This window comes from Aquarana catesbeiana, linkage group LG05 (genome assembly GCF_042186555.1).
Source record: "Aquarana catesbeiana isolate 2022-GZ linkage group LG05, ASM4218655v1, whole genome shotgun sequence".
NCBI classification, from domain to species: Eukaryota; Metazoa; Chordata; class Amphibia; order Anura; family Ranidae; genus Aquarana; species Aquarana catesbeiana.
The window spans coordinates 629,704,738-629,727,193 of record NC_133328.1 but is presented as its reverse complement, the minus strand read 5'-3'; the positions used below and the strand labels follow the sequence as shown (position 1 = coordinate 629,727,193).

At 43.5% G+C, this 22,456-nt stretch overlaps 1 pseudogene; it reads left to right on the top strand.

Moving 5' to 3' along the window:
• Positions 1-1,829: 1,829 nt before the first annotated feature.
• On the top strand, positions 1,830-22,093 carry LOC141146091 (TATA box-binding protein-like 1; annotated as a pseudogene).
• The last annotated feature ends 363 nt before the right edge of the window (positions 22,094-22,456 follow it).

Here is a 22,456-nt window from a genome sequence, read left to right as displayed (position 1 = left end):
CGAGAACTTTAAGTCCTGAAGACTTCTCCCTGTCGCCAAGTAACGTAACGTGGCAACTAGCCTCTGCTCCGCACTGATGGCTTGCCTCATGCAGGTATCCTGCCTGCTGATATAGGGGGTCAGCATAGCCAGCAGACGCTCAAAGACGGGGTCCGTCATCCTGAGAAAATTCCTGAAATCCTCAGGATTATTCTCACGGAGCTCACGGAGCAAAGGCATATGACAGAACTGGTCACGCTGGCGCAACCAATTCTTGGTCCATGAACTCCTCCTCACCCTGTTCATGGACTGGACTCGGGTCAAAGTATTAACCCCAACACCAAGTCCCCACACAGCACGAACTCGAGAACGTCCACTCGACATGGCTTCAAAACGGTCGGCTGCTCAAACAAACAAACTTATAACAAACGCACTGAAGAACAGCAAGGCCTATGAAGAACGACCTGAAAATCAGGAACGAGCGGACCAGAACGGCCTGCAAGGCAGGTTACGAACTGACCAACACGCACTGAAAAGCAGATACAAACCTCACAAGCACAAACTGAACCGCAGAAAACGAACGAAATAAGCTGAAGTGTGAAAAGCGCGAATCGTCTCTAACTAAACTTCTACTAACACGAGATAAACACGAGATTAGCAGAAGGAGCCCAAAGGGTGCCGGAGTGGGGCTTGGACTTCCTTTTTCTAGTCCCGTCGTACGTGCTATACGTCACCGCGTTCAAAACCAGCGGACTTTTGCAATGAGCGTGTGTGGCCAAGTCCGTCCGTTTTTAAGTCCGGCTCAAGGAGCCAACAAAGTCCGACGAAAAGTCCGCCGGGCAAAGTCCGCCGTAAAGTCCGCTCGTGTGTACGCGGCATTAGAAGCGAGCAACTCTTGATGCCTCCTTCACTGCTGCTAGTTGGAGTAGAGTGTTCCTCAGATTGATGTGGGAGGGAGGGGACATTGAGGGTAGAAATGTTTTGTGGTAGTGGAGGGTAGGGATGTCCCACCATTGGTTTTAGCGGAAGCAGGAATACCTCTTAGATTGGTATAACTGGCAATAAGAATGCCATTTACATTTTTGTCAGTGGTGTGGTGGTGGATTTTGAGATGGTTGGGGGGGGGGGTAAAATGTTGGCAACCACTGAATTGTGGTTGCCTGCAGCCATTTTTACCAAGCCTGAAGTTCTTCTATAATAAGGTATGGATTGTATTAAAAGTAGAATGTAGGTGCAGGGGGGCCTCTCTGGTAATATGGCCTCTTCTAAGACACATTTCTACATTACTGAACACAATCTTTAAATGAATCTCAATTTGGCCACTTTGTGGTATTAGGCATTTTGACCCCTCTGAAAACTGGGCAGAGCACTGCAATATCTTTCTGACTACCAACCCACCATATACTTTGTTTTTTTGTGTGCTAAATTCGTACCAGAAATGCTTTTAAAAAAAAGAATCTGCAGTGTCAGCTACATATAGATACAGTTGAACTATACATTCTTTGATGCAGGACAGTATGTTGGCAGTATCCACTTATCTCCCAGGGGTGCCCCAACAGGGCTTATAGTTTTGACAGGCCTCAAATTGAGACAGATTGATGATATGTTCTTTAATTTTCAATTTTTATTTGTTTTAAAGGTCTGGCAAAATGAATGTAAGCTGAAGTTTCTGTTAATCAGTTGTCAAAAGAACTAGCAGTTAAGGAAAAAGATTTGGCTGTTGCCTCTAAGAAGGCAGATGAAGTCTTCCAGGAAGTGACTCTCAAAGCCCAAGGCCTTAAATTGAGACAGATTGATGGTATCTTCTTTAATTTTCAGTTTTTGTTTGTTTTAAAGGTCTGGCAAAATTAATGGAAGCTGAAGATTCTGTTAATCGGTTGTCAAAAGAACTAGCAGTTAAGGAAAAAGATTTGGCTGTTTCCTCTAAAAAGGCAGATGAAGTCTTTCAGGAAGTGACTCTCAAAGCCGAAGCTGCTGAAAAGGTAAAGATGCAGGTTCAAAAGGTGAAAGACAAAGCACAAGCCATTGTGGATGAAATCGCCATTGCTAAAGCATCCGCTGAAGAGAAACTGGAAGTGGCCAGGCCAGCCCTTGAAGAGGCCGAAGCAGCTTTGCAGGTAACAATTACCGGAAGAGCATATCATTGCCCAGTTCTTTGCCAATCTATACTGTATTTTCTGTGTTCACATTCTGGGTTCCAGTAAATGTGATAAACATTTACTAAGGGTGTATTATTCCGATGCATGTTTTGAATTGCACTGATTGGTTCACCTTCAGTGAACGCTTGGTGTATGTCACATTCACTGCTTTAGAAACATACCCATAAGGGTGGCTTCACACTGCCCTGCTGCACTTTGACTAAAGCACAGCTAACCCATGGTTTTAGTGCGAGTTAGCTGTGCTTTCCCATAGACTTCAATTACAATCCCATGGTTTTGGTGCACTTTCTGTAGCGCAATAAAACCGTAGGACGTCTATGGGAAAGCACAGCTAAATTGCATGAAAATCATAAAATAGCTGTGCTTTAGCCAAAGCACAGCAGGACAGTGTGAAGCAATCCTAATATGTTTTATATTTTATATTAGACTTCTGATTGCATACAATTTGCTTGCTTGCTACATGCTTTTAAAAATGTATATTTAATTTTATTGCACAGATCAATTTAAAAAAATGTTAGTAAAAAAAGCGACGCTTTTCATCAAAGTAACAATTGACATGTTTATATAACTGTCCCTTCTAGATGATGCTTGTTTTTTGTACACATGCATTCTTTAAGGCAAAATATCATTTGTTTTTCAGACTATTATGCCTGGTGACATATCAACAGTTCGAAAACTGAATAGACCTCCTCATTTAATTATGAGAATCATGGACTGTGTTTTGTTGTTGTTCCAAAGAAAGATTGATACAGTGACACCTGTTCCAGAGCGAAATTGCTTGCTTTTTAGCCTCCCCGTTGGAAGAGACTGACAGCCAATCACCAGGAAGCAGCAGCCGAGAAGTGTGGGATAAGAAGTCATAACACAAGGCAAGCTGATTGACTGTTTGAGAGACTAGACCACAAATCCCAGGATGCATCACTAGGAGTGAGGAGGATTGTGGGAGAGACTACAAATGAAGGAAGGGACTAGGCCAGAGCCCCTTGTTTCCTGGATCCCATAAGGAGAGCAGCCGCTCTGGTACTGTGTGCGGGGGGGATTGCGGCCTACCCAGTGACACACAGTCTGCAGCCCAGCCCAGAGGAACAGAACCTGCATGCTCCAGCAAGACGCTCTGCAGCCGCGGAGAACTTTCAGAGGAGAGGCCGTTTCAACAGCTCAAAGACATTGTGAGACACCTGCAGCAGGAGAGTCGATCGATCGTTCTGTGGAGGACCGCTGATTGTGTAAAGTATTGGTGAGGGGGCTTTGCCCAGGAACTTTATTGCATTTCATAAGATACCACACTTGAAGGCTGTGTACAGGCCCTGTTATCTGGAAGACATAAGGAACGCTACATCACAGCACCAGCTACTTACATTCCTCCTCATCACTCTGCTATGTTGAGAGGCCTTTATCCACAGAGCTCCTACATGCCAGTAAAGAGACTAAATGCAAAGCTTTGCTTAGGGTACATTACTGAGGTAACTCTTAAAGGGGACATGCCACGCTTGTTTAGAATCTCTTCCTTGTGTGTATTGGAAGTGTTATAGACCGGTTATGTTCCCCTTTAGCCATTGCATTTGTCACACATCAATAGCGTGTTTAGGGGAATCTACTTAAGCGGTGTATATTGCTATTTCCCCTTTTATTTGTTGCACAGTGTTACTGACTGTTTTTTTTTTTTCTTCTTACTGTTTCAGCCAAGTCCTGGCTATTTACACAGGCCTTGGCTGATAAATGTTAACCTAAACTTTATTCTACTCCAAGTAAACTTGAAGTACAGCACTGTGTTGTGTATTATTATCAGGTTATTCTATTTACCACCTCGCTAGATGTGGCAGAGGGGCTGGGACAGTTCTCTAGGGTTGAGAGGCAGAGCAACGGATTGAACCAATAATCAAAAGCAGCTCCTTCGGAGGTCTGCTACATATGCATGGTGTAAGAATTAAACCTTCAGAGGTGCAGAATGTGTTCTATAAAATGGACTAGAATTAAATTGTCTGTGGCTACTTTTTCTAAGTGAAATAGTGCATAAAGAGACCAAAACTGAGAGACATTTGTCTTTTAAAAATGTATCATGTGCATACCCTAGCTAGTATACAAAATTGTTATTGAGAAAAGAACTAATGTGAAGGGAATGTTATCAGGTTTTGCTTTCTGGTTTCTTTTTATACACCACACCTGTATCCAGTCCAAAATACATGAAACGGAAAAATATTAAGACTTGCCTAGATACAAATATCTTTCACGTGTTTGGACAAGCCACCAAAGCCCTATTGATATAGATTGTATTATATGTGTTGTGATGCATTGACAACAAGTATTTACAAGCCTTGGTCAATGGCTGTTAACTATATCTTCTCCAAATCCAAAATTCAAAAAGTATTGAAACTAATGCTTAGTGGCGGTTCACACTACCGCGACTTGGGATCCGACTTGTCAGACCTCAAGTCGCCCCAAGTCGCTTGACATCAGAAATTCCATGCAAGTGAATGAGAGCCGTCCTAATGTACGCTACTGAAGTCGCTCCGACTTCAGAAAAGGTCCCTGTACTACTTCTAGGCGACTTGTACCCATTAATTTCAATGGAAGACGCCTACAAGTCGGATCGTGGTCTATAGTGAAGCGACTTTACAGGAAGAGAAGATGTTTTTTTCAAGCAAACCCCTCCCTCCCCCAGAGCTGATTGTAGTTTGATTGGCCACTGGAAAGTCGCCTGTCCTGGAGGCGACTTGAAGTAGCCTTGTAAGTCGCCCCAAGTCGCGCTGTGGTGTCGCCCTCAGGTCGTGTCCAGGTCGCCTCGCAAAGTCGCGGCCAGAGTCGTGTTGCCCCTGTGTGAACCGAGTCTTACCCTAACGCTACAAAAACAAACCACAGGTTGTCCGGCAGGTTCACTTGACGTTCACAAATACATTGTTTCATAAATTCCCCACTCAAAAGGAAACAAGCTGTAACTATAAATCTCTAATCCCAAAGGAAAAGTCATTGTATTAAAATTAAATTTACAGTGATGGCAAATATATATAATATCTAGTTTAAAATTGTGCATACTCTCATACTCTCACTTCTGAGTGGCTCCATAGAGTGCCTTCTAATTGTAGGAATCAAACCTTAGAGATGGAAGAATTGTGTGATGTTTAGAGTATCGTGTAACTTTCACCAATCTGGGGGAATAGGAAGGGTTTGAGCACTGGCGTTCTAAAGGAATACAATATATTTCGCAGCTTTACGCTCAAAATGTTATGCAGGTTACAGGAGTCATACCAACTACATCATAATAACTTTTATAAATATTTACAACTGCATCATGCAGCTAACTCGAAGTTTAAAGGCGGCGGAATGAATACAAGATCTTTGCCATTGATGTCTTTATTGGCGGGGGCTAAGGAGAAAAAGAAAGGTCTAATTACATTAGCTTACAACCAACTTATGATGAAGTATCAAGATTTTAAGAATACTCCAGGTAGAAAGGGTTGGGAGAAAGACCTGGGAGGTATAACAGACGATGAATGGCAAAATATTCTGAAGAGGGCCCCATTGGTATCCATATCACACACACAATGTTTATCTCAATTGTTTATTATATATAGGACGCCGGAAAAGTTTATAAGTGGAGGAGGAGGGAAACCCACTGGATTGTTCAAGGTGTAATCAGGCCCCGGCTGATCTGATCCATATGTTGTGGAACTGCCCCAAGCTGGTCAGATATTGGCGAGAGATGGTGTGCACAATTAATGGAGCTTACAATACCAATATAGACTTGTCTACTGGGCTATGTTAATGAAGAGCTATATCCATGGGACAAGTTAACACCAATTGGCAGATTACTATTCATAGCTCGTAAGATAATTGCTAGAAAATGGATGTCCCCTAACCGACCAGTATACGAGGAATGGCGTTCTCAGTTAAATGTGACAATATTAATGGAACAACAGGTGTATAAGAACAGGGGCAGGATAGATATATTAGACAAGTTATGGGGACCCTGGGTAACAGCTCCAGGACTGGCCTTTTTCTCTTTGCCCACCCCCCTAGAATATCATGGCAGGGATCTAGGTTATAACAGGTGGGCAGAAACGGGATAGACAGGATGCCTTACAGTTTAGGGGAGGACCGATAGTGATGGTGGGGAGGGGCGGAGGAGAGGGGAGGGGTGAGGTTTCCCTTTTTCTTTTTTTTCTCCCCTTCTTGTGTGTTGTTTGTTTGTTCATGTGTTTGTTCTGTTAGGAATGTTAAATTGGTATTCTGGAGATTATCTGTAACTAGAGAGAAGTATTGTAAAGAAGTAACGTGTATAATCTGCAGATAATGTAATTTGTCTTGGTGATCAGCTGTAATGTTTGAAAGTTTTAATAAATAATGAAGATTAAAAAAAAAAAAAGAGTATTGTGTAAGTGTTAAAACTACATTTTCTAGAAAACTAAGTAACTGTTCTAGTTAGAGCAGCTTTAATACTTTACATTGTGGAAAAGTGTCATTTCTTCAGTGTTGTCACATGAAAAGACATAATAAAATATTTACAAAAAATGTGAGGGGTGCACTCACTTTTGTGAAATACTGTATGTCAACATAACAATGTTAAAATAATTTTTTCAACCAAAATTGCTATCCCACTTACAGTAAATAAAAAACTATTTGCATCTCCACCCCCAACACATCATCATATGATAAACCCCGATCTCAGAATATTATGGCCAACTGCACAGCATAGAAACGTTTTTCCAGCACATCCCACAGATGCTCGATTGGATTGAAGTATGAAGAATTTGGCGGTGAAGTCAACATCTCAAACCATTCTGAACCATTTTGCAGTGTGGCAGGGCGCATTATCATGCTGAAAGAGGCCACTGCCATCGGAGAATACTGTTTCCATGAAGGGGTGTACTTGGTCACCAGCAATGGTTTAGGTAAGTGGAATTTGTCAAGTAACATCCACATGAATGGCAGGAGCCAAGGTTTCCCAGCAAAGCATCTTCCAAAAGCACCACACTGCCTCTGCTGGCTTGTCTTCTTCCCAGACTGCATCCTGGTGCCACCTCTTTCCCAGGTAAGTGACACACACACCTGGCCATCCACAGAAAACGTTATTCATCAGACCAAGCCATCTTCTTCCACTGTTCCATGGTCCTGATCTAATGCTTATGTGTCCATTGTAGGCACTGTTGGCCGTGGACACGAGACAGCATGAGCACTGTATATTGGCTACACCGGCTCAGACGGTGCACTCACAGGGTGCATTCTTCATGGTTTGTACAAGAATCGAGTAGCCCACCTCAATTGATGCGGACAGCAATGTGGCATTAGATATTTAATCATAAATGTTGTATGTGTGTTTCGAACCAGATGTCATTTAAACAAAAGATTGCATTGGAGGGGGCAAATGTATTACACAAGCGTGAAGTTGGCAAGGTGTTGGTGAAACTGAGGAAGCCTAGAATAACTGCTACAATCTGGTCATCTGGAAAAGTTCTTTGTACAGGAGATACAAGTGAAGGGGAAGCCAAATTTGTGTTGGCTCGTTATTTGCAAAAACGTGGCTTTTTAGTAAAATTTACAGAATTTAAATTTGTCAATGTGTCAGGCATCTGTTGCTAAGCAGAGTGAAGCAGATGGAATATATTGAAATCAATTCCTGACGCAGACTAAGCAACAGTTCACGGTTTGTTTGACAGTCCAGAGGAGAAGGCTACAGAGCGATACCCACTTCTTTTGCTTCGTGCTTTGCCTGTGTGCTGGCCGTGCTTTTACTACATGTGCACACCAGGATTGCAATTCAGTTCAAGCAGAGTGGAGGAGGAGGAAGAACAGTTGTGCCTGCACCAGTATGAATGTGAATGCAGAGGTAGCAGGAGGTCCACATTAAGTGGAGTCCTTTATAGCTTGGAAGACTGCTGATACCAGGTGTTCTTACCGATTGGGTCTTGTAAAAAGCGTATTTGACTGTTCACCATCCTGGCTGGTCTTAGCTCTGCATAACCAGTGTGATCGCTGTGCATCATCCTGGCTGGCCTTAGCTATGTATAACCAGCATGGTCACTGTTCACTTTCTTGAGCTTCCAGAACACACGGATTTGGCTCCGCTCTGCATAGTTGCCAACAGTCCGGATTTTCCCAGGACAATCCCGATTTTGGGACCCTCGTCCCGATCGGAGGCCCCGTCCCGATTCGGGATTTTGCCTTTGTCCAGGGAAATCGGGAATGTTTTTGGCTCTGCAGCAGTTTTGGCTCCAACAAAATGGCCGCTGGTGACGCCTCTTTCCCCTTGTGTTCAGTGGAGAGGGGTGGAGGCTCGATTCGTGCAGCCAATGAATCGGCTTCTCTCTTTACAATTCTCCTGCACACTGAAGCCGGGGATGAGGAACGAGAGGAGACACATGGAGCTGGAGCCAGCCCTCCGTCTCGGCCGTGGACCTGAGCCAACCAATCACTGCACACCTCTCACTGACCCCCATCAGCCACCCTACACCCAGGAGACAGAGGGGTCAGCTGACTCCTCCCCTGGCCTGCACGGTGACACTTTTCCCCACATTCACCTGAGACTCACACCTGCCTGCACGTGCACGCCTTTCCACCTTCATTACAGAGTGCGCGCGCCTCCGGGAGGAATGTCATATGACCAAGCGGCACGGCTCACTGGTGCATGCTATTTCCCAGCCACGCCCCCAGGACTTGTAAAACCGGAAGTGTATGCTTGCCGATTCCTGGCCACATGGTTACCATGGTGACAGCCAGCAACAAGCCGGGACACCAGCATGGGGGATGATGTTTGGAGGAAAGGCTGAGTGTGGATGACAGGTGAGATCCATCCTCTTCCTCATATACCATTCACACACCGATGTGTACATTACTGTGCTACACAATCATTGCATGAGCCAAGTCACAGCTGGACATACATTATACAATCTGATGGTACAACTTTCTGCAGATCTAATAACAGCTGTGTAGTGCAAGAGCCCCCCTAATGATATGGAATGCTGACCATACACTATAAAATCTGATTGTACAACCACCTACAGAGATACTTGCCAACTGTGCCGAATTTCCCGGGACATTCCTGCGATTTAGACCCTTTCCCTGATTTTATTGTGTCCCGGGAAATCCGTTTTTTCCTGATTTTTCGCCGCCGCCGCTAGAGGTCCACGGCCAGCAGAGACAATGTCTCTGCCGGCTGCCATGTTTAAGAACACCAGAAGAACACAGGTGGCTACAATAGAAATTAAGCTGCGGCACCACCCCCGCCCCGCTGCCAGTCCGTCTCTGACCTGTTATGGAAAGGGGCAGGTGTGGGCGGCGGCGCAGCTTAATTTCTATTGTAGCCACGTGGCCGGCTCCGCCTCTATTTTGTTCCCCCTCAGGGTACGGGGAAACCGTAATGGGGGCGCCGACACCACTATACCTGATGTAAGGGGCTCCAATGGGAGGATGACTGATGTAAGGGGGCTCCAATGGGGGGAAGCCTGATGTAAGGGGGGCTCCAATAGGGGGACGCCTGATTAAGGGGGGCTCCAATTCGGGGACACCTGATGTAAGGGGGGCTCCAATGGGGGGACGCCTGATGTAAGGGGGCTCCAATAGGGGGACGCCTGATTAAGGGGGGCTCCAATGGGGGAACATCTGATGTAAGGAGGGACTCTGCTGGGGACGCCTGATGTAAGGAGGGACTCCGCTGGGGACGCCTGATGTAAGGAGAAACTCTGCTGGGGCAACTGATGTAAGGAGGGACTCTGCTGAGGCAACTGATGTAAGGAGGGACTCCGCTGGGGACACCTGATGTTTTAGGAGGGACTCTGCTGGGAATGCCTGATCTGATGTAAGGACGGATTCTGCTGGGGGCACCTGATGGCATCTGGTGGCAGGCGACATGGCAGGTGACACGCTCAGGGGTCCCACTGATTCTGGATTATGGTGAGTTGAATGATTTCATTCTATATTACAATATACAATACAATGTGCTTCAATCATCCTGACACCATAACAACCATGGTGCTGGGTTGATTGAAGCGCTAACACCAGGTGTTTGGAGTATCTTTATCTGCTGATTTGTTAAACTCTGGAATACACATTTCTATTGTGGTGTAGGATCTGGGCCTGCTGTCCCTCCATCCCTCTTTCCCTCCTTCTTTCCTTCTTTCGCTCTCCCTCTTTTCCCCTTTCTTTCTCCATCTCTCATTCATCTCAGACTCTAACCACACCCCCATTTGAACCACGGCCATATAAGCTATCTCACGTAAACTACGCCGCATTTTTCTTTTTTGCTATGTCACGCCTACAATTGCATGCCCCGCCCCCTAATTATAATAAGACCCTGCCTACAGCCAAAAAAGTGTCCCTATAAATTCTTTTACAATGTTGGCAACTATGCGCTCTGTACTGCCTTCACCGGCTCTGCACACAGGGTGCATTCTTCATGGTTTGTACAAGAATCGAGTAATCCACCTAAATAAATGGGGACAGCAATGTGGCATTATATATTTTAATCTTAAATGTCATATGTGTGTTTCAAACAAGATGTCATTTAAACGAAAGATTGCATCAGAGGGGGCAAATGTAATGTTAAGGGGGGCACAACTCTTTGGGCACACCTCCATAGGAATGTGGCTGCTATCCCCCTCTATTAATTTGCAGTAAGTGCATGGTCCTTTAATTTCAGTGGTATCCCAGGTGGGCTATAAAAACCATTGGGAACAACTGGGATTATTATGGGATGCTGGCCCAAAGGTATTTAAGGCAGCTGGATCCAGTTATGGTCCTCTTTGGACCTTCAAGCAAAAGGAGGTCCCTCCCGTGCACCCATTGCGGTACCTTATGTTGTTTATATATATATATATATATTCATGCCCAGATAACTGGGAAATGAAGTGGAATCTGTATTGTATTATTTGATTTTAATTGAAATCTGCTTGAAATAAATTTGTGTTATTTTGGTAAACCAATAAATATACCGCGGCCTTTCCATGCCAATTTCCTGTGTGAAGTGTTTTCCTTTATTATTAGTAAGATTTGTGTTTGTATGTTGGGGGGGGGGTTGTGGCCTACAGTCCCATACACAAGCGTGAAGTTGGCAAGGTGTTGATGAAACTGAGGAAGCCTAGAATAACAGCTACATTCTGGTCATCTGGAAAAGTTATTTGTGAGGAGCTACAAGTGAAAAGGAAGCCAAATTCTAAGCAACAGTCCACGGTTTGTTTGACGGTCCAGAGGAGAAGGCTACAAAGCGATCCCCACTTCTTTTGCTTCGTGCTTTGCCTGTGTGTGTTGGCTGTGCTTTCACTACATGTGCACACCAGAATTCAGTTCAAGCAGAGTGGAGGAGGAGGAAGAACAGTTGTGCCTGCACCAGTACCTCGTGAATGCAGAGGCTGCAGGAGGTCCATATGAAGTGGAGTCCTTTATAGCATGGAAGACTGCTGATACCAGGTGTTCTTGCCGATTGGGTCTTAAAATAAGCTTGTATGCAGTGGTCCACCTCTGATGGTAAGAGTCAGCGTGTGCATTTCTGTTGGTAGAGGATCTTTCACAAGATTTTTTGTCTGGAATGTCTGACTGTAATTGAATGAGTTCACTTTATTTCCTTGAATAACAAGGATCTATTGGCAGGAAGACATCTGTCCTCTTTGCTGGCGTTTCTCCTGAAGGGCGCTCTCATTTTGGTAGCAGATTTATAAGAGGTCCTGTCTATACTCAGCGTTTTTTGTCTGCAGCAGCCATTATTTTATACAACAGCTCCTAAAATATATGTAGTGACTTCAAAGGATGCCAGTGTGCTACCAAGCATGAACTGGATGGAGGCTGGGGAGCTCATCTGACCAGAGGGTGGCATAGGGGGCCTCAGTCAAAGAAAGAGGTGAAAAGATCCTCCAGTCAGAGAAAGTTAACCACTTCTCGTCTGGCCATGACCCCAAATAGACAAAGTGATCATCAATGGACAGAGCCTATTGAGGGGCAAATTGGGCTCAAGCATGTGAGAGGTGTGCAAAGAAACAGAGAATGGTGGGAGGGACAGGCCAAGTGTACAGAGACATCAAGGGGAGAAGATGGAAGAGGAGATTCAGATTTTGGATTTAAAACAAAAAAATCTCTATGATAGGAGATAGGCGTCATTCACACTGGCGATCTCAGACCTGCATTCATGGTACATTTCTAAATACAGATAAATGCATGTAGTGATTTTTCTTTTTTTTAAATTGTATTTTTATTGAAAGTTTATTGGAATACAGATAAAGCAAGTTATACATATTAAAGTCAGAGAAATCAAACATAAAAAGAAATGACAAAGAAATAAAAATAAAAAAACAAAAATATGTTGATCGTAATTGATCTGACTGATTTCTGATTGGGACTCTAAAAGTTAATACTGCAGCTGCAGGAACAGATTCACAGGACTCAATCACTGTGTTTAAAATGTCCGTTCAGTGAAAAATGTATTATTACATGTTATTTTATACATAGATAAGAAAGGGGTGGTGTGAGATGTTATTAAAAACTAACAAATAGAAATATGTTATTAAAAGCTAACAAATAGAAATATATTATTAAAAAACAGCGAATAGAACAAATGCAAAAGTAAAACCTTGAGAAGGGAGGGGGGAGTAGAGAGCGTTTAGTAGGAGAAGTGTCTGTGTGTTAGGTGAAGGTTACAGAACACATTTCAACAGTGAGAACAAAATGGATTCTCTTGTGCTTAAATGTACAGTACAGTGAATGTCCATGTCATTTCCCCCCTTTTGTTTATTTGACACCATTCTTCTCCGCGCAGAGAGACGGCGTCCTGTTCAGCTCTCTCCTAGCTTTCTCACAATAATGGGTTCATCAGGGCTGGTGGTACATTTGTTGGTACAGCGGGTAGTCACACAGAGGCATAGCCTGATGAGGAAGTAAATAACAAATATGAGAAATAGGAACATCACAATGTAAGCGCCTAGTTTCTGTAACCATGTTGCTTTGCCATATAAAAAAATCACCAAAACCTCCTAAACCCTGAAAGGGGTTCCATCCATCTTTAGCAATATCTCTGGCCTTATTCTGTAGTTCTCTTATCTTAGCAAGATGCCCTTTAATAATGTCCTCATTATCAGAAATGTGTATACAACAGTCAGTGCGAAATACCTTACACATCCCACCTTGAGCTGCAGTGAGATAATTTAGCGTTAATCTGTGCTCTAATACTACTTTTTTAAGCTGAGCCATTTCTTCATTTAATAAACCTATATCAGTGGTAGTAAGGTTAATAATCTCATCTACAATTCTAGTGTAATTATTTAGTCTTTTCATTGCTTCCTGTCCAGGAAGGGAACCATGACCATGCCATGTCACCTTCAGTGAACAGCTCTCTTTTGAACACTAAAGGGTATTCTGGACTTTGATCTGGTCGCACTGTATCTTTGCGAACAGCCAAAGCAGGTACTAACTTCCCAATATAACATGTACCTGTAACATTAGTAGGAAGCCAGGCGTAAGCTTTATTTCCACATATATAATAGAACCCTCTACGTATGGACGGTATGCCTGCTCCTAAAAAACTGGAAGCAATAACATGGAATCTCAGGTAACCGATATTTTCACATATTGGGAACTGTGAGCAATTTGTACTATAAAGGGTTCTATTTAGTTCTGGATCTGGGATAAAATAATATTGACCATAGTTTCCTCCATAAACTGTAATTTTTGCTCCGGTGCAATCTGAATTGCCCAACCATGTACATTTAGTGTTAAACGGGCATGTAATGTTTAAACAAATCTGTGGAGTGTTTATCTGTTTCAAAACCATCAAAGTTACTGATCTGTGCTCATTAGCTGTGGAGACTATGTATGAGCCATTTATTCTGGTCCTGTTTAGATCAGTGAAATTGAGAGGCATTGCTATCATGGGTATTGTTCCTGTTTGGGGATGTAAGTGAGAACACACCCAGCAGTTACTAGCGTTGCTATGGGTTGCATACAATTTTAACATTTGGACGAAAGGGTTATTTTTCCATGTATCAGGTCTCACAAACAACAAAAAGAAAAGAAACATCATCATTTTTTCAAAGGATATCATCACTTCAGGATTTTCTTGCAGTGACTGGCGTGAATCCAGGTGGGCTTTCCTTCCAACTTGACAGCAGAACCGGTTGTCAAAAGCACCAAATATGGTCCGTCAAATTTTGGTTCTAGCGGCTTTCTGACGTGTCGCTTGACCACCACCCAGTCACCTGGTTGGATTCTGTGAATACCTGAAAGAGAATCTGGGTCGGGGATAGATTTATAAACACCTTCATGTATTTTATTCAATGTTATTTGCAAAATCTGAACATATTCTAACAGACTAGAGTGAGAAGCCTGTAACTGTTGGGAAAAATATAGCCCTGTTTTGGGTGGCCCTCCAAATAAAATCTCATAGGGGGACAGCCCATGTGGTTGTTTAGGGGTAGTTCGTACAGAATATAGGGCTAATGGCAAAGCTTCCACCCATCCTTTTCCTGTATCTGCTTTAATTTTTGCACATCTGTTTTTCAAAATTCCATTAAGTCTCTCAACTTTACCACTACTTTGTGGATGATAAGGTGTATGGAAAGCTTGCTGTATGTGAAGTGCTTCCATTACCTCTTTCATTACTTCCCCAGTAAAATGGGTTCCTCTGTCACTCTCAATAGTTTCAGGAACTCCATATCTACAAACTATTTCATTCAAAATTTTCTTTGCTGTTGTTTTTGCATTTGCTTTGGCCACTGGCCAGCTCTCGGGCCAACCTGAGAACATGTCAACACACACTAAAGCGCACTCATAGGTGCCTATTCTGGGCATCTGAATGTAGTCTATTTGAATTCTTTGGAAAGGGAAATCTGGCTTAGGAGAATGCCTGTGGGGAACATGGACAGGCCTCCCTGCATTGTACAGAGCACAAGTGAGACATGAAGCACAAAACCTGGCTGCAAATGCACTAAATCCAGGTGCTATCCAATAGCAGTCAGTAAGTGCCACCATCGCGCCCTTAGCAAGATGACTGATGCCATGTGCCAGCTGTGCTAAAACTGGGTACAAACTTCTGGGTAGACACCACCTGTTGTCAGCGCTCCACAGGCCCTGCTGATTTTGGGTAGCATTACATTTGATCCACTTATCCTTCTCTTCATCAGGGGCCTGGTTCTGCAACTGAATTAGAGTTTCTACATCCCACTGCTCTTGATGAGGGGAATCTGTCCCCGCTACCTGGGCGACCCCTACAGTGGATGTGACTCCAAATGCCATAAGGGCAGCATCTTTTGCCGCTTGGTCCGCTAAAGCATTTCCTCTGGCTGTCATGTCACTTCCCCATGCATGCCCTTTTACCTTCAAGATGGCAACTTCTGCTGGTTTCTGAAAAGCCTCAAATAGCCGCTCTATGAGTTTTGCATGTCTCACTGGCTTCCCTGCACTAGTCAGAAAGTTCCGTTCTTTCCAGATAGGCCCAAAATCGTGGCCTATTCCAAATGCATATCTGCTGTCAGTGTAGATGTTTCCCCTTTGATTCTCTAGGAGATGACATGCTTTGACTACAGCACACAACTCCGCTTCCTGTGCTGACATCTGGGGTTTCAATGCTTCCTGATGTAAAATGGTGTCTGTAGTGGTTACAGCAAACCCTGTGTGTGGCTGACCATCATCAGTGTAAAATCTGGAACCATCTACGAATAAGTGTGTGTCACAATCTGATAAAGGCTCATCTTTTGCTGGTGTGACAGAGGCCCTTTCTACCTCCATAAGAGCCATACAATCATGAGAAAAACTCTCAGGTTGTACATCAATACCATTTGTTGCATCTTCTCATCAATTATAGGAAGAAGAGTAGCCGGATTTAAAGTAACACGTCGTTTGATTGTTAAATTCGATGGAGCAAAAAGAGCAGACTGGTACTTGTCAAATCTACTGGCAGACACATGTCTGGTATTTACTTGATTCATGATTTCCTGTACTGCATGTGGCACATACAGGATCAGAGCAGAATCTAGTACAAGCTCCGTTACTTTGTCTAGCAGCAAAATGCAGGCTGCTATGGCTCGCATACAACTGGGGGAGCCTTTGATGACAGGGTCTAATGAGGCTGATACATACATCACAGGCCTCTGTTTGTCTCCATGTAGCTGGGTGAGTACACCTGCAGCAAATCCATTGACTTCATGACAGAACAACGAGAAAGTCTTAGTATAGTCAGGAAGTCCAATGGCGGGAGCTTCAGACAAAATTTTAATAAGCTCCTTCATCTGCAATTCATTGTCCCATGTGAGTTTGAAAGGGTTTCTAGTGGTAGCCTCATATAGAGGAGCCATAAGTTCTGATGCATTTGGAATCCAGTCCCTATAATATCCCACTAACCCCAGGAAGGCACGTAGTTGCCGTAGATTTCTTGGCTTTTCAAAGTTTTGTAGAGTTTTTAACTCGATCTGGGGTTAGGTGACGGATTCCATGTGAAATGCAGTGACCCAGGAAGATCACTTTCTCTTGGCAGTATTGTAGCTTATCTTTGCTAACTTTGTTGTTACTGTTAGAGAAACATGAGAAGGCTTACTGTTTCTCTGCTACAAATGTCCTTTGTATCAGAACAAATAAGCAAATCGTCTATGTACTGAAGAAACACTGTGTTTGGGTGTGAGGGGGACCATTGGTCCAATACTTGCTTTAACGCAGTATTATATTCAGAGGGGCTACTCACACAGCCTTGGGGCAATCTTGTCCATGCTAACTTTTGGGCATCATGGGTAAATGAAAAAATGTGCCAGCAATCTGGGTGCAGGGGCACCGAAAAGAAAGCATTTGCAAGATCAATCACTGTAAAACAGGTGCTGGAGGCGGGTATTCCACTTAGTAAAGTGCGGGGGTTGGGCACGATCGGGGTATCTGCCTCTATTATATTGTTAATGGCTCTCAAATCATGCACCATGCGATATGTCACCTGCCCACCCTTCTTGTCTGGCTTCTTTGCAATTGGGAACAGGGGTGTGTTGACCTGGGACTTAATTGGTACAACAACCCGTGCTGCTTTCAGTTGAGTGATTTGATCCTTTATCCCCTCGGTCTGAGCAATACTCAGTGGGTACTGTTTAATCTGTGGGAGATGGGCTCCTGGTTTATTTTTATCATGACTGGGGTGCAATCCAGAAGACCAACATCATATTTGCTGGTGGCCCATAATTCAGCGGGAATAACTTTCAATTCTGGTGGAAATGGCAGAGTGGAGTCCTGGATTAAAAATACTCTACAGGCAGAATTTAAAACTCCTGACAGACTACTGACCACTTGGACTCCTGTAGGAGTGTAGTCTATGTTTGCTAAAATTTGGTTCAAAATGTCAGCTCCCAAAAGATTGGTAGGAACTGTGTCTGAAACTAACACTTTAGTGACAATTTCTGTTTGCTGTCCTAGCCTGAGTTTAAGTGGCTTGGACTCAACCAAATCAGTAGAGGTCCCGGTTAGGCCAACACCAGAGATGACATTTGTAGATAATAATCCTGGAGGTAAGTCCTCTATATTAAAAACACTTCGGCTTGCACCAGTATCAATTAAACAGGTTAATTCTGTTTCTCCTCCAGGATAGGGGAGTTCTTGTAAAAATACTTTTACTCTGGCCTCGGGACCATTGTCTCCCCTATTTAACATGATTGATACTGGCATGCCATTTTCCTATGCCTGATCCACTGCTTTTTTGCTCATCAGCATGAGGTGCCTCTAAGCTCTTTTATAGTCTACGGTCAGGAAGATGGCAGAATTTGGCTATGTGTCCTTCCCCATCACAATTGTAGCATATAATTGGTCCCCGATTGCCATGATTTCTGAAATTGCCTTTGCCTCTTCCTCTTCCTCTTCCTCTCTGCTTCCCCATGTACATAACTTTGGGTTTGCTGTCTTTTTGGTTAATCCTGTTTTCTATGGATAACAGGATAGGCAGGACGTCTCGAATAGACATATTGCGTGCCTCAGGCCTTGCTGTGAACAACTTTTCTTTCAACTGGGGTATTAAACCATCAAGAAACCTTTGTTTCACCAGTTGTGTAGATGGACTTGCAGTTTCTCCCGCCTTCTCTTTCTCTATTTTAATGCCTGCTTCCTCAGCCATATTGCTTAACCGCCTCCAATAAGTCCCTGCTGCTTTCTCTTTCCCTTGCTTAGCATTCATAAATTCAGCATGTCTGGTTTGTCCATATATTTGGGGCAATTTTTCCTTCAATTTCTCACAAACCTCCCGTCCACTAACCATCTTACCTAGATTTTTGACATCTACACCACATTCTTTAAGTATATAGCCAGACATGTTGCTTCCCACTGCTTTAATAAGAAGCTGATGAATGTCAGTAGCAGAAGCCTTATATGCTTCCTGTGCAGCGCTAAGTTTGTTTGCAAACCCAATTGGATTCTTTCTAGGATCTCCCAATCCCTCTAATATGGCTCTCATATCTTGGGGACTAAAAGGTACATGCCATTTAATTTGAGACTTACTGTCAACAGCATCACCTTCAAAAACTAATTGGGTTCTGACAGGATAAACTGCAACAGATTGCTCTATGCCAGGGGCAGAAGGGCTGGCATCTCCCTTCCTTCTCTCTTCATCTTGCTGCCACAATTTGGAAACTATGGTTTGCTCTGGAAGTTCAGACTCTATCTCTCTTTCTCTGGCCAAAGCCTTAAGTTCAGAGAGATCTAGTTTTGCATATGTGCCTTTTGATTTATGCCAATCATCTGTTTCTAAGATACGAGCCAAAATCCTCTTTGTAGGTTGATATGGGGCTGTTAAACCTCTGCTCTCTACTATATTGCATAGCTCATCTTTTGTGTTCCATGTAATCTAATTCTTTTGCTTTTGTGCGTGGACCCCTTAAAGCCAAACTGGCAGCCACATAAGGTGGGGGGTCCTCCTCTACAGAGTCTTCTGGCCAAACGTAGTAAATTTGGGCAGTACTTTTATTAAATATCTCCGTCAAGCCAGTTTGATTTGCTACTTTAGCTTCTGTCTCCCATGTGCAAGCTATTCTCCACGTTCCTTCACTGCACAGTAGTGGGCCATAATCGTGCAGAAAAGTTTGCCATACTATTAAATCAAAAGTCCCTTCAGATTTTAAAGGTTTAGCTGTTCCCTTTGTCCATTCTACCCATTTATCTAGGGGCTCAGTATAGGCAGAACCGTACCTTCGGTTCATATATTCTCTAGCGCTCATCTTGCGCTGGGCATTTTCTGAAGGCCTCTCTCCCTTAATTAATTTAATGCCCATAATGACTGGCCAGTCTTCTCTACTTGTGCCTATACCCTCTTGCCTCTAAAACAAATAGTACAGCAAATCTGCAGATTTACAAGAATAGTCTCCACTTATCTACGTGGATAGAAGGGGTTTACGACAATAGACAAAACACTCATTAAGAGACCCTCCTCGTCTCTTCTCTTCTCTGTGAGTTTTATCTGACCCTACCATGCGCCTCTGACCCAGGTCGCCCACAAGGAGTCAACGCAGGGAACTGCAGAGGATTTTCCCTATCCACACACAGTCCAACCCATGAAGGGGGACACAAACACATTCACACACACACGTTACCCAACCAGAAAGGTCCGAGAGTGGTCTGGTTTCCTTGAGAACCGACAGATAGGATACATAGGAAAAGGCAGAAATATAGTAAGCTTAAGGGCAGCTTACCTAGCCGGCATTTGAGGTCTGCGTTTCCCGATGATCCTGATCGAAGCGCGGTTCCTTCTGGAGACTCTGCCAAACTCCTGGCTGGCTCGCCAAGCTGATATGACTGATTTCTGATTGGGACTCTAAAACAAAGTTAATACTGCAGCTGCAGGAACAGATTCACAGGACTCAATCACTGTGTTTAAAATGTCCGTTCAGTGAAAAATGTATTATTACATGTTATTTTATACATAGATAAGAAAGGGGTGGTGTGAGATGTTATTAAAAACTAACAAATAGAAATATGTTATTAAAAGCTAACAAATAGAAATATATTATTAAAAACCAGCGAATAGAACAAATGCAAAAGTAAAACCTTGAGAAGGGAGGGGGGTGTAGAGAGCGTTTAGTAGGAGAAGTGTCTGTGTGTTAGGTGAAGGTTACAGAACACATTTCAACAGTGAGAACAAAATGGATTCTCTTGTGCTTAAATGAACAGTACAATGAATGTCCATGTCAGTAATACAGGCAAAACTACTAAAAAGTCTATAGCCAATGACATTTAAGTGTTATCTGGGTGTACACTGGGGACATAGACCTAGGAGGTGTGAAGCAGTGGGCCGTAATGTGTAACCAGGTCAACAAGTAGATAGGGAGGATCGGTGGTGACATGGAACTGTATGCGGGGTACTGGAGGGATTCAGGGAGGAGAACCATACTCGGAATGATCCCTCACATCCCAGGTCCTGTCAAACCTGTCAACAGCATCCTCTACCATGGCTGTCATATACTCCATTCTACGTATGCCAGTAATAGCTTGTAGAAAATGAGCTTGGTTTGGGGGGGGGGGATAGCCAACACAATGGAATGACTCTCTTTGCAGCTAGTAAAATATAAGAAGCCAATCTATTCGAGGTCTTTCCCAGACACGGAAATGGGAGGCCCAGGAGTAGATGTAACGGATCCAGCGAAATGGGGGACTCAAAAATTTGCTGGAGCAGAGACATCACCATGGACCAGAAAGGAACAATCAATTCACACTGCCAGAAGATATGGTAGCGAGTTCCTCTAGTTTTACCACATCTCCAACAAGGGGGGGGGGGGGAGGGGTCAAAATGATGTAATACCTCGGGGGTCCTATGCCAAAAAAATAACACTTTAAATGCTGTCTCTCTCTCTGCGCAACACATCTGGATATTTTGGAAGTTGAGGTCCATATTTTGGACCACTGTTGGAGGGAGTAGTGATTTTTCAATGGTGCCATTCACACCGTGCGTTTACCTGCATTTATATGGAGGTGATTTTAGCAGCATTTAGAAAAAAATAGAATTCTGCGCATCCAGGATCCGATTAGAAACTCCTAACATACTTAAGCGCTTGTACGCTTGTGTGCATTTCTGTTGGTGGAGGATCTTTCACAAGATTTTTTTGTCTGGACTCTGCACTTATTGGACTTTTTGCCTTGAGCTTTTAATAAATAAGCCACGGATAAGGACTCTCTTTCATGTTTTTTTAGCTTTATTTGTTGTTTATGTATTTATTCGCCACCAGTGAATTGTGCTAGCTGCTCAGTGTATACTATTACTGTAAGCGCAGGTATAGCGTGTTTTATTTATTAGTGTGTAATCTGCTATTTGAAAAAAATGCTCCCAGAATATAACAAGAAAAACTGCCCTAATGCAGATAATGAACCTGAACTTTACCCTGCGGTTTGCTATAGAATAAAGACCTTAAGAACTACACTACAGATTTTCTCAGCCGGAAGCCTTATACCCCGTACACACGATCGGACTTTCCGGCAACAAAACCGTGGAATTTTGTCCGAAGGGTGTTGGCTCCAACTTGTCTTGCATACACACAGTCACGCAAATGTTGGCCAACAATTACAAAACGTAGTGACGTACAAGACGTACGGCAAGCCGATAAAAAGGTAGTTCGATAGTCATGCGCCACCCTTTGGGCTCCTTCTGCTAATGTTGTGTTTGGTGAGCATTGATTCCGAGCATGCGTGTTTGTACTTTGGACTTTTGTCTGGTGGACTTGTGTACACACGATCGGAAAGTCCAACATCACACATTTGTTGGCGGAAAATATGAGAACATGCTAGCCAACATTTGTTGGCGGAAAATATGAGAACATGCTAGCCAACATTTGTTGGCGGAAAGTCCGACAACAAATGTCCGATGGAGCATACATACAGTTGGACTTTCCGCCAACAAGCTCACATCCAACATTTGTTGTCGGAAAATCTGATCGTGTGTACGGGGCATAACAGGTCCAAATGTGAAGTCCATTGCTACTGCCGTGGAGCAGATTTACCCTTTTGTTTTTATAAGCGGAAAAGAGATTTTGAAATAACCACTCTATAAGACCCATCCCTTTTAACCACTTCATGGACTGCAGTTTTAAACCCAGGCATCTTTTAAAAAACTTGTAACTTGATGAAAGAAAATCGGATCAATAGAGGGACAACACTTCTTTTTACCCTGTTGTCTGTCGCAGTGTTGCCGCTTTGTGGATTCAGAGACATTTCTGTGTTTTTAGGAAAGGACTGTTTACAAGACGTGGGCCTGCTGCTTTTAAACATCCATGCTATTTATTTGTGATGTAATTCCAATGCATTTTCACGAAGAGACCTGTAAAGGCACATGTAGCACCCTCTACAGTAGTGTATTTAGGTTTTGTGCTGCCCTAGGCCTAACTAAACTCGTGCAACCCCTA